Source organism: Salvelinus sp. IW2-2015, unplaced genomic scaffold (assembly GCF_002910315.2).
Source record: "Salvelinus sp. IW2-2015 unplaced genomic scaffold, ASM291031v2 Un_scaffold1481, whole genome shotgun sequence".
NCBI lineage: Eukaryota > Metazoa > Chordata > Actinopteri > Salmoniformes > Salmonidae > Salvelinus > Salvelinus sp. IW2-2015.
The window spans coordinates 49,799-58,364 of NW_019942937.1; the positions used below are offsets into that span (position 1 = coordinate 49,799).

The 8,566-nt window shown below is 42.4% G+C and overlaps 1 protein-coding gene and 1 long non-coding RNA gene across 2 annotated transcripts in view; both read left to right on the plus strand.

Moving 5' to 3' along the window:
* LOC139024416 (uncharacterized) overlaps window positions 1-3,542 on the plus strand; it is a 14,399-nt gene extending 10,857 nt beyond the window's left edge. The window contains exon 3 of the long non-coding RNA XR_011475711.1: window positions 3,481-3,542. This is a non-coding gene — a long non-coding RNA (uncharacterized lncRNA). The remainder of the gene's footprint in view (window positions 1-3,480) is intronic.
* The window catches only part of LOC112070976 (serine-rich adhesin for platelets-like), a 75,981-nt gene that overhangs the window by 37,791 nt on the left and 29,624 nt on the right, over window positions 1-8,566 (plus strand). The gene's annotated exons all lie outside the window — the stretch shown is intronic.

An 8,566-nucleotide genomic window follows, 5' to 3' on the forward strand; every position in this document is an offset into this window, starting at 1 on the left:
TTCTGCCCCACTACGACCTGTACTGTCTCTCTCCTGTGTCTGCCCCATACCCGCCTCTCCCCACACGGACCTTACTGTCTCTCTCCTGTGTGTTCCCCAACCCTCCTTCTGCCCCACTACGTACCTGTTACTGTCTCTTCCTGTGTGTCTGCCCCATACCCGTCCTTCTGCCCCATACGGACCTTACTGTCTCTCTCCTGTGTGTCTGCCCCATACCCGTCCTTCTGCCCCACTACGACCTGTACTGTCTCTCTCCTGTGGTCTCCCAACCTGTCCTTCTGCCCCACTACCGCGACCGTACTGTCTCTCTCCTGTGTCTGTCCCATACCCCCTTCGCCCCACGACGGACCTTTACTGTCTCTCTCCTGTTTCTGCCCGTACCCGTCCTTCTGCCCCACTACGACCTTACTGTCTCTCTTCCTGTGTTGTCTGTTCCCATACCCGTCCTTCTGCCCCACTAACGACCTGTACTGTCTCTCCCTGTGTGTCTGTCCCAACCCTCCTTCTGCCCCACTACGGAACCTGTACTGTCTCCTCTGGTGTCTGTCCCATACCCGTCCTTCAGCCCCACTACGGACCTAGTACGCTCTCTCCTGTGTGTCTGTCCATATCCCGTTCTTCTGCCCCACTACGGCCTGTACCTTCTCTCCTGATGTTCTTCCCATACCCTCCTTCTGCCCCCACTACGGACCTGTACTTCTCTCCTGTGTGTTCAGTTCCAAAATACTGCATTAACACAGCAGTTTCTACTTCCGAAGACATTTATTCTGGATTTTTTCTTTAATTTTATTCAAGCATCACATGATTCTATGCAGCGCACGGCACAAAAGACCATGGCAGCTTCATTTTGCACATAGCAAAATTGCAACTATTTGAACAAAAGGGCAAACAGAGAGTTGCAGACAATGTTTATCCACATTCAAGTATATTTTTTTTGACTTTTATTGAAAATTAAACAACGAAAATCTAATTCATTCAATAAGAGGAAATTCCCGGATTCCTCCAAGAAGGATACTTCCTGGAAAATAAGAATTTCAGATGTTACGATCGGGAAAAGTATTGGACTGTTTCAGAATAACAATATATTGTTAATACCAGTCTATTTCTTACCTGTTTCAGATATATGGTAATACCCAGGCTATGTTCTATACTGTTTTCAAGTATTTTAAATACCAGCTAAGAAACTGTTGGGTGACGCTGCTTCTCCAACAATTAAAATTCAACACGGTTATTATAGAGACAAAACAATGCAAGACACATGCTGTACTAGACTCCCCCTCTGTCTGTCTCGCCCCTGTATGTCCCCCAACCCTCGGCTTGAGCTTAAAAGCATGCTAAATGATAATGCTGTCAGGTGTGTTACTAAAGGGATATTATTAACATATCTACAGCATACAGTTGAAGTCGGAATTAACATACACTTAGGTTGAGTCATTAAAACATTTTCAACCGCTCCACAAATGTCTGTTAACAAACTATAGTTTTGGCAAGTCGATTACGGACATCTACTTGTGCATGACACCAATTCATGTTTTCCAACAAATTGTTGACAGACTGATTATTCACTTATAATTCACTGTATCACAATTCCAGGGTCAGAATTTACAGAAGGGACTGTGCCTTTAACAGTTTGGAAAAATTTCCAGAAAACTGATGTCATGGCTTTAGAAGCTTCTGATTAAGGCTAATTTACATAATTTGAGTCAATATAAGTGTATCTGTGATGTATTCCCAAGGCCTACTTTCAAACTTTCAGTGCCTCTTTGCTTGACATCATGGGAAAATCTAAAGAAATCCAGCCTAAGACCTCAGAAAAACCAATTGTAACCTCCACAGTCTGGTTACATCCTTGGAGGCAATTTCCCAAACGCCTGAAGGTACCACGCATCTGTACAAACAAATAGTACGCAAGTATAAACACCATGGGACCACGCAGCCGTCATTACCGCTCAGGAAGGAACGCTTCGTCTCCTGAATGAACGTACTTTGTGCGAAAAGTGCAAATCAATCCCAGAACAACAGCAAAGACCTTGTGAAAGATGCTGGAGAAACGGTACAAAAGTATCTATATCCACAGTAAAACAAGTCCTATATCAACATAACCTGAAATGCCGTTCAGCAAGAAAGAAGCCACTGCTACCAAACCACCATAAAAGCCAGACTTACGTTTGCAACCACATGGGACGAAGATCTCTTCTTGGAAAACGTCCGTCTTGTCTGATGCAACAAAAAGGGAACTGTGGCCCATAATGACCATTGTTAGTTGGAGGAAAAAAGGGAGGTTTGGCAAGCCGAAGAACACGCAGTCCCAAAACCGTGACACGGGGGTGGCAGATCATGTGGGGTGCTTTGCTGGCTAGGAGGACTGGTGCACTTCACAAAATAGATAGCATCATGAGGTAGGAAAATGATGTGGATATATTGAAGCAACTCTCAAGACATCAGTCAGGAAGTTAAAGCTTTGGTCGCAAATGGCGTCTTCCAAATGGACAATGACCCCAAGCATACTTCCAAGTTGTGGCCAAAATGCTTAAGGACATCAAAAGCAAGGTATTTGGAGTGCAGCACAAAGGCCTGACCTCTAAACATTAGAAAAATGTGTCGGCAGAACTGAAAAGCGTGTGCGAGCAAGAGGCCTACAAACCTGACTCACCTGTCAGGAGGAATGCCAAAAAATTCCCCAACTTATTATGGGAAGCTTGTTGGAAGGCAACCTGAAAACGTTTGACTCAAGTTAAAACTAGTTTAAAGCAATCTACCAAATACTAATGAGTGTATGTAAACTTCTGACCCACTTGAATGTGATGAAGAAATAAAAGCTGAAATAAATAAGTCTCCTCTACTTATTATTCTGACATTTCACATTTCTTAAAGATAAAGTGGTGATTCCTAACTAACCATAAAGGACAGGGAATTGTACCGGGATAAATGCAGAATTGTGAAAAACTGAGTTTAAAGTGTATTTCGCTAAGATGTATGTAAACTTCCGACGTTCAACGTAAATCCATATGAAATGCCTTATTGTTTTTCCTTAAAGCTCCAGTCCCAGTTTGGTTCCAAATAGCACTTCACCTAAAGGAGATTGGGACACATAAGAATAAGTCAAGACATTATCCCGTGACTGGTGTTTATCACAGGACCACCAACGCGTTACTTTGTTGCAGTTATTTAGTTGTTGTTAGTTCATCCATCACAAGAAGGAAACCCCATTTGTTCATTACTAAGGTATAAGCAGGAAGACCCCATTGGTGTGCATACTAATAGGCTAGAGCAGAAACTCCCATTGTGTGCATACTAAAGGTATAGCAGAAACCCATTGTGTTCAATACTAACAGGTTCTGAGCAGTAACCCTCATTGTGCATACTAAACAGGTTATGAGCAGAAACCCATGTGTGGCATACTAAGAGGTTATGAGCAGAATGATAGATCTACCTTGGAATGCCAAAAAGCAAACCTTGAAAACCTAATGAACAATGGAGGTTTGATTCACTGTAATTATTGAATTATGAAGCGCTGTTACTAAATGTGTTTCAGTCTGTTGAACTGTCATTCCTTGTCATAGTGGAATGTTAGCACAAACAGACTGGATTTCTCCAGGCTAAACTGTTATCCTATCTCTAGATGTTCTTGCACTACCCTCCTCTTCACAAGCGTAGAAATAGAATGATGTCAGAACATACAGGGACGTTCAGAAAGTATTCAACCACCTTGACTTGTTCCACATTTTTGTTGTGTTAAAGTGGGATTAAAAGGGATTGTCATTTTTTTGTCAACAATCTAACACAAAGTTCTCTGTCAAAGTGGAAGAATAAAACACTAATTATTCTTATTTAGTAAGTGTTCAACCCCACCCGAGTCAATACATGTTAAATCACCTTTGTCAGCGATTACAGCCTGTGAGTCTTTCTGAGTCTCTAAAAGCTTTTCACACCTGGATTGTTCAGCATTTTGCCCATTATCCTTTTTAAAACTCTTCAAGCTCTGTCAAGTTGGTTGTTGATCATTCGTAGACAACCATTTAAGTCTTGCATATAGATTTCCAAGCTGATTTAAGTAAAAGGTTTAACTTGGCCACTCAGGAACCTTCAATATGTGTCTGGTAAGCAACTCTTGTAGATTTGTCCTTGGTTTTTTTTAGTATTTCCTGCTGAAAGGTGAATTAATCCCCAGTGTCTGTTGGGATAGCAGACTGAACCAGGGTTTCCTCTAGGATTTTGCCTTGTTTATGGCATAGTCTATTACCCACTGACATTATGCAGCATCCAGACATGCTTGGAAAATATAAAGAGTGGTACTCAGTGATGTGTTGGATTTGCCCCAAACATACCCTTTTTATTCAGACAAACGTTTGTTTCTTTACCAATTGTTTTGCAGTATTACTTAAGTGCCTCATTGCAAACAGGATGCATGTTTTGAAATAGTTCTATTCTTACAGGCTTCCTTCTTTTCACTCTGTCAGTTAGGTTAGTATTGTGAGTAACTACAATGTGTCCTCTCGTTCTATCACAGCCATTTAAACTCGTCTTTTAAAGACCACATTGGCCCATAGTGAAATCCCTGAGCTGGTTTCCATCTCTCCGGCAACTGAGTTAGAAGGATCCTGTATCTTTGTAGTCACGGTGTTTATGATAGGACATCAAGTGTAGATGATGTAACTCACAGCAGATCCAATTGTCTGCTTTAAAAAAATAGAATATCGTGCCCTTGCGAGTCGCATTGAAAACCCCCTTGTCTTTGTGGTTAAATCTGTTTCACAAATTCACTGCTTCGATGAGGGACCTTACAGATAAGTGTATGTGTGGTACAGAGATGAGGTAGTCATTCAACCATCATGTTAAAAAACTTACTGCACACAGAGTGAGTCCATGCAACTTATTATGTGACTTGTTAAAGCACATTTTTCTCCTGAATTATTTAATTGTAGCTTGATTTAAAAAGGTGAATACTTATTGACTCCAAGATATCAGCTTTCTTTGTAAATTTTTAAAAAAAAAAACATCTACAAAAACATATCTACTTGGACGTGTGTGTGTGATCAGTGACACAACATCTCAATTAATCATTTTAAATCAGACTGTAACACAACAAAATGTGAAATGTCAAAGGGTGTGAATATTTCGAAGGCACTGTATTGATGGTATGCTATAGCACACTGCTACTTGTTCTTCCACCACACCTAACACATGAGAATCACGTTACTAATTTTGGTCTGAATACAGCAAAGACAATTTCTGAACATCTTTTAGAGGTTTTTTTTTCAGCATGTTTTGTTTTCGTTACCAGACAGGATGGAATGAATTTCAATTACATATAATGATACTGTAGACACTTTTCAATTGTACGATTTGTGCCGGCGACTTAAGAGCTTCGAGATAGCCAGTAGCCTTAAGCTAAGCATTCAACTACTAGCTAAGATTTAAAACTTTTTTTAAATATCTATTTTTAATTATTATATCTACCATATCGACATCTTGAATATCAGCGCAACAATCACAGCAAAAAAAAAAGACGTGTGTCTTTCATGATCATTTGTACAAAATCCAATAACTTCACAGGATCTCATAGTTAAAAGTTAAACAGTGGTTTCCCATTGCTTGTTCAATGAACCAAAACAATTAATGAACCATTGCACCTGTGAAACGGTCGTTAAGACACTAACAGCTTACAGACGTAGCAATTAAGGTCACATTATGAAAATCTAGGACAACAAAAGGCCCTTTCTACTGACTCTGAAAAACACAAAAAGAAAGATGCCGCAGAGTGTCCCTGCTCTTCTGCACGTGAACATTGCCTTTAGGGCATGCTAGCAGGAGGCATGGAGGACTACAAAGTAGGCCAGGCAATAAAGTATGCAATGTCTACTGTGAAGACTGCCCTAAGACACGCACAGAGAGGACAGGATGGACAGCTGATCGTCTCACAGTGGCTACCACGTGTAACAACACCTGCACAGGATCGGTCATCCGAACACCACACCTGCGGACAAGTACAGGATGTCAGCACACAATCTTGCTCCGAGATACACCAGGAACCGCACAACTTCCCCTCCATTCAGTCCTGTCCTCAAATAGCTGAGAAGGCTGACTGAGGGCTTGATAGGCGTTGTTAAAGGCATTGGCCTCACCAGCACATCACCGGCACAACATTGCGTATGGGCCAACCCACCGCGCTGGACCAGACTGGACTTGGCAAAAATGGCTCTTCACTACCGAGTCGTTTTGTCTCACCAGGCGGTATGTCCGATTTGCGTTATCGTCGAAGGAATGAGCTTACACCGAGCCTGTACACTCTGGAGCGGATCGCATTGATGGAGGAGGTCCGTCATGTTCTGGGCGGCTCGTGTCACCAGCGTCTCGACTGAGTTGTTGTCATTGCAGCAATCTCAACGTGCTGCAACGGCATGACTCACCAAATTTACTACGACAGACGGTAGTAAGCCTACACTGGGCTGTGAACGCTTACCAGGGAGTTCGAGTGCCTGGCGTAAGAACCCAAGGACTGATGGTGAACTACGAAACGGACGGAGTACGACGGGGCTGCATTGAGCTAGTAGAGAGCCGGAGTTGCCTTGGGTCCAAAATTCACTAAGACTAAAATGGTTTAAAATGGCAAACAGTCGTGAAATTAATGGTTTAATGAGTCTGAAATTAAATGGTACACACGTCGGAATTAAAGTTAAACAGCAGTGCAATTATGGAAATCGAACAGCTGAATAATTTAAAATGTTAAAACATGCAAACCGTCGTTGAATTTAAAATGGTTAAACACATGCAAAACACGTCGTAAATAAAATGGTCGAAAACATGCCAAACGTAAAAAGGGCTCTTCACTCCTCAGTGGAAAAGGCTCTTCACTCCTCATGAAACGGCTCTCATGCGACTCATTAAACACACGCTAATATACCATCTTAATTTACGCTGCCTCTACTCTTTATCATATCTATCGTATGCACTTAGTCAACCTTACCCTAATACTTATCTACCCTAACACTCCATTATCCCTGCACATTGGAAATATGGTACTGACTCTGGAACTGACCCTGTATACACTCTATGGTTTACTTTCTCGTGTTCTTATTTCTCATGTGTTTTTCTTCTACTTGACTTTTGTTGTGTGTATTTTATTGATTGTTGGGAAAAGAGTTAGCAAGAAAGGCAWTTCATTGTACTTGTGCACGTAACAAACTTGAAACATGAGAAGTATWTTTTTTTMGGGGGGGGGGTTATGTGTCAGAGGTGTATTTCTGGTGGGGTAATTCTCTTTACCAGTCATACTCCTGTGTCCTGGCTGTCAGCCAATCATATTAGAGCAGATGATACTTTCCCATGAGTCATTCTGTATGTCACTGAGTTCAACTGTATCGCACCAGTTTATTAGGTATACCACCCTGTTAACACAAAAAATGGTTTGCGTACAGACAGTGAGTCACGTGGCTACATGAAACAGGCAGACAGCCTTCGAGTTATTCACGTACTGTTTGATTGAACGGGGGGATGGGCAAAACAGGTGACTTTGAGCGTTGTATGATCGTCTGTGCCAGGCGTGGCAGGCGTGCCAGTTCCAGTATCTCAGAAATATCCGACAAAGAAAATAATTCCAGTCAGCGGCAGTCCTGTGGGCGATGAGAGGTCAAAAGAGAATGGCAAGAATTTGTGCAAGCTAACATGTGGGCTACAAACAGGCAAATAACGGCATCTCGGAACGCACAAGTCGTACAGGTGGGCTATTGCAGCAGATGGACCACACCGGGTTCCACTCTTATCAGCTAAAAAACAAGAAGAAGCGGCTCCAGGGGGCGCGCGATCACCAACACCGGATAATTGAGGAGTCTAGTGTTGGTGAAGACCTTGCCTGGTCCAACGAATCCCGGCTCCTGTTGRATCATGCTGATGAAGGATTTGGCGTAAACGGCATGAGTCCATGGCCCCATCCCGCCTGGTGTCCATGGTGGTGTAATGGTGTGGGGAATGTTTTCCTGGCACTTGTTAGGTCTCTTTCATACCAATTGAACAATGTTTCCATGTCCCGYAGAATTTGGGCCGTTCTGGAGACAGAGGGGTCTGACCTGGGTACTAGATGGGTGTACCTAATAATAAACTGGGGGACATCTAGCTGGTCGCATCGGCCTGTCAGAACAGCAGCGTCGGGCTCAAGGAGGAAGTGTGTGTCTCTTTGTTAACTGGTGAACAATCTCTAATATTAAGGAGGTCTCGAGGTTCTGCTCTCCTGAGTTAAAGTACCTCATGATAAGCTGTAGAACATACTATTACCAAGAGAGTTTTCATCTATATTCTTCGTAGCTGTCRATTTACCGCCACAAACCGATGCTGGCACTAAGACCGCACTCAACAAGCTGTATAAGTCCATAACCAAACAAGAAAATACTAATCCAGAGGTGGCGCTCCTAGTGGCCGGGGGTTTTAATGCAGGGAAACAGAAATCATGTTATCATTGACTCAGTACTGGTACACTGTGTATAGAGCCATGTTATCATTGACTCAGTACTGGTACTCTGTGTATAGAGCCATGTTATCATTGACTCAGTACTGGTACTCTGTGTATAGA